Raw genomic sequence first — 4,570 nt, 5'->3', positions numbered from 1 at the left:
TCCTATATATTTTTTTCTTCTCTTTTGTGTGCAACCTCTTGGCCGAATTTGTGTGATGAGGTGGAAAATAGGAATTAGGAGAAAAAGGGAGAGAAAATAGGGGAGAAAAGGAGCTTGGACGATTTGGATGGGCCCCTCTTGGACAATTTTGATGAGGTGGAGGGAAGAGAAGAGAAAAAAATGGGAAAGAGGGGAGAGGGACGATTTTTCCTTCCTTTTTTCCCTATTTTTTCTCTATTTTTTTCCTTTTTTCCTCTCTCTTCAAACTTGCACACAAACCCCCCCCCCTTTGGATGATTTTCTTGCTTTGCTTTGACCAATCTTCTAATTTAATGGGAAATCTCGTCCATGCCCTTAGTGTTTTAAGTAGGTGGAAAATAGGAGAGAGAAAATATTCACAAAATCTCCAAAAAAAGAGAATCACCCAAAGTGGAGGAGAGAGAGTGTTCAACGCCCCATGTGGGTCCCTCCATCTTTTTGGCATTTAGAATATTCTCCTGAGATAACTGCAGATGGGCTGGCTTGCATCTCGGTTTAGTTCTGGTCCATTATTCTTTTTCTTACCTTAAAAGAATAATCACATATACGGTTTTCTAAATGAAAGTGTACTTTTAATGCAATACGTCAATCTTGCTCAGAATTTCATCCTCTTTGTAGCCATGGAAAGAAATAGGATCAATTTACGTGTAAAAATTGAGATATGGTGCCCAACAGTCCCTATGGCCTTTAAAATGCAAAACCTGCAAAAATAGAGTAAAACCCAAGGTAGCTCTTTTCTAAATATGTAAAATACATGTTTTTTACCCTAAGATTTTATACATAAATGTGCTCATCACAGAGCTGCTTCCATATCTCTCTTTGCAACAGCCTCCTGATCAAAGAGAGCCTCAGATAAACCATTGGCCTCAATCACCTTCTGAACATCCTCTAGCACTGCTTTAGTTCTATTCACCTCAAGATCAGCATCAAGGAAATTCTCCCTAGCCCAACGTTTAAGTTGGTATTTCAACCGCTTCAGCTTTCCTGCAAAAACAAAGATAGGCGTACCCGCTAGAGGCACTGACCAGGAGTCTTGCGCAAAAAATCCGAGTGTTCATCCCTAAACCGCTGCATCCGGAATGGCATATTAAGTGGGCGGGGAACACCATCACATGTGACCACAACTGGGCAATGATCAGAATAATTTTGAGATATTATTCACTGTGAGCAAGTGGGGAACATTGGCATCCCATCTTCATTACACTAACTCTTGTCCAACACTACACGAACATTGCCAATTCACTGATTGTGAGACCAGGTAAACTTGCAACCTGCCGAAGCAACAAGCATCAAGGATGTAACTTCCATCATAGCTGCAAATTCCTCTGCAGAAGTAGAACTAAATGAGTCTGGGCCCCGCTTTCATGAGAGAAAAGCATTGCATTGTACTCACCAATGGCCATCCACGGCAAAGCATACCCTGCAACACAGATGTAGCCAGCGCAATCTTCTATCCACCTTAAAACAACTGGCATGGATTACCGAAAGAATAGTTTGCTTCCTAATTACCTCAAGCAATATAGACAGGTGTTGTGAGGAAGACAACAAAATAGTTTACTTTTTTATCTCCTCCTTCCACAGAATCCAGATATTTGGAGCTGAATCCGTCCTAGAGTTGCATAACAACTCGGAAGAGAATCCCATCGAGGTGAATAGTTTCATTGGGCATTTCTCCGGTCTCACTTTAGGTTCAGCTAAACAACAAACTTAAGGAACATACGACTTAAGCAAATGATACAAAGAAGCTCTAGCACATCTGTTCCCAATTCCTCCAATGTTCCAAAACATTAATTTCATGGATTACAGGGGATGAGAGGCATTACCAGGGTTAGGCATCCTTTACCCTGCAAATTCTGGTCCATCTCCAACAGCTCCTGTACTCTAGCACTTTGGCGCAAAATGTTTGGATATCCTCATGGAAGGGAGACAAACCTACGCACCACTGTTTGAAATCCATCCATGAAATCAATAGGATTTTGTTGATTTAGGCCATAGTGCATCACGACGGTCCTTCCATTGTCAATACCTTCAACTGAGTTTGGAGATGTCTGACCAAGAGGTGATCCATGGGTCCGATCTATATCCTTGTCCACATTGAGTACAATTACAATAGACCCACTGACTTGCCCATTTGGGCCCAAAACCGACTGACCAATAGAATAATTTGTCAACTCAGCCTCATGGGACCCATCCAGAGACCTTCCAAAAGCCGCATCTAGAGCATAGTCCACCGAATTCTGAGATGCGTCCAACGTAGACGTCCCTACCATAGCAGGAGATTGTGAAATATTGGGAGATCTCCCTATATTTGCCAAGTGTCCCTCAAAATCTTGATTTTCTAGAATTGGAGGAGAGCAATCAGCAGCCGCCTCAACCATTTGAGTTTGAGGATTCACCTCCCGTACTACAGGTCAACAAACCCATCTTCGATGATGGGGATTCCGATGGCCAGTATCCTCCATGCCACCCAGATCAGTCGGTCCCTACTCCTGCTCCTTGGGAAAATCTAAACACATATCTGCTCAGTGCCCATACCTGGGGACAATTAGAGCATCGCATCGACGGGTTCTCAAATACAACTTGTTATTTAAACACATAAGATTCACTGGAACTTGCTTCTCTCTCTCCACAAATAATTCCTCCACCCGAGGAATTGAATCGTCAATATTGACGTAAACCCGAGCACAATGGCCGTACATTGAGTGTCCTCCTATTAATTGCCACCAGCCTTCCCAATGCCTTGGCCATGGAGAGAATGATCTCTTCATCCCAATACTCTTGGGGAAGATTGTGGAAGTGTATCCATGTCAGTCTGTGAGTAATCTCCTGTTTGGACGTATAAAAATCTGGCCTCCATCTCCGGAAACGAATGATACGTCCTTTACACGAATAGGGCCTTTACGCCAGATCATTGCCATATCCGCTTCATTCATAAATCAGAACATAATGAATCCCTTACCAAGGGATCGCATCTCCACCTGTTCCTTTAACCCCCAATTATCTTTAACAAAAACCTGTAGAGATTCTATAGAGATAGATCGGGGACTCACCCAGCCAAGAAGAGCAAAGCAATGCTTATTGAGTTGTCTATTATATGCTCTCTGTTGAATCTTGATTCTTGTAAGAAGATCATCCTTCACAGCTGATGGAAGAGAATCAATCAATGGTAGGGCTGGCCGCCATTGCCATTCATCTCCATCGTATTTGCCGTAGGACGCACAGCCTGCTGCCCATCATGTTCTTCTTGTTCTAACACCACCGGAGGACTCCTCACCTCCACATCAGAAGTGTGAAATGAAGCCCCAGAGACCATATGTGTTTCTCCAAGAATGAAAGGATCGGAGATCCATCTCTCAGAACCAAAATCCCGATTGCCACCTGCAGCTTCCACCAACCTTGAGTCCGAATCTCCAATGACACTAGAATTCCCAGCCGTGGGAAACGCACACTCTCACTCATTCTTCTTTCATAGTTTATAATTACAGTCATTAGCTTATTGTATCAAGTCCATCAAGTGAGCAAAGTATTGTCCTAGTATTCATATCTATTAGTCAAACATCAACATTGGTACAAAATTTGAAATAGTTAGTCAAACAACACCAAAATCAGTACAAAACTTCAAATAGAGAAACCGAAAGATCAGATTCCGTGCAAAATGTCTGTAGATAGTCATAAAACAATTACTAAGTGGATATGTTTATGTTAAGTTTGTCTCAAATTCTTGACCCGTTTTGAAGATTGACCCGATTCGACATATTTTGGTGGCGACCCGAATGGGAAATTTTCTGAGATCTGTGATGGAAGCAGAGGGGTTGGGCCGATCACCCCCACGGTATGGTTCGACCGGATCGACCGTGACCCGATGGGTCGACCCACGATTTGGAGTATATATAATGTACTGTTGCTTGTTGAGAAAGTCATTGTATTTTTTGGGTTTTTCGAGCTAGGGTTTCAGGGTGAGTTTTTCTTCGTCGCTACTAGGGTGTAATTTCTCTTCTGCATAGTGAATCATCTTCTTCTTCGCCTGATGACGTAGCACACCACCCTGGTGTGTGAACCTCGTTAAATCTCTGTGTCATACAGATCTATTGTCTCTTTGTTATTCATGTTTCTTGGTGTTTGATCTTACAGTTTAGCACTATAGTGAAAAATGTTATCAATCAAGTATTATTATCTCCCTCATCCACATGAAAAATAGACAAAAACACAGTTTACAAAACTTTGCTATGATAATCAAGCTCTAACTATAATGGATTGGAAGACTCACTCCTCATTAAGGTTGGAATCTTCAAAAGGATTTGAGTCATTTGAATAACCCGAAACTAGCTTCAACCTTAGCAAAACTGATTGCCTACACATCAGATGGGTGTATTAGTATCAAAACCAGAACATGTAAATCAGATTGAAAACCAATTACAATAGCAACAAAACACATACTTTCTTTTGGGCCTTCTTGGCCAAATACTCATAAATTTCTTCATCATTTTATCTCCCTGCTCCTTCTATGCTTCGGCATCTCATATAATTAACT

The 4,570-nt window shown here is 41.8% G+C and overlaps 1 pseudogene; it reads right to left on the bottom strand.

The window, feature by feature from the left end:
• The window catches only part of LOC122057499, a 14,862-nt pseudogene extending 10,292 nt beyond the window's left edge, over window positions 1-4,570 (bottom strand).

This window comes from Macadamia integrifolia, chromosome 12, assembly GCF_013358625.1.
Source record: "Macadamia integrifolia cultivar HAES 741 chromosome 12, SCU_Mint_v3, whole genome shotgun sequence".
In the NCBI taxonomy this organism is placed as follows: Eukaryota; Viridiplantae; Streptophyta; class Magnoliopsida; order Proteales; family Proteaceae; genus Macadamia; species Macadamia integrifolia.
Note: the sequence above shows the minus strand (reverse complement) of the source record. Positions and strands in the feature narration are given on the sequence as shown.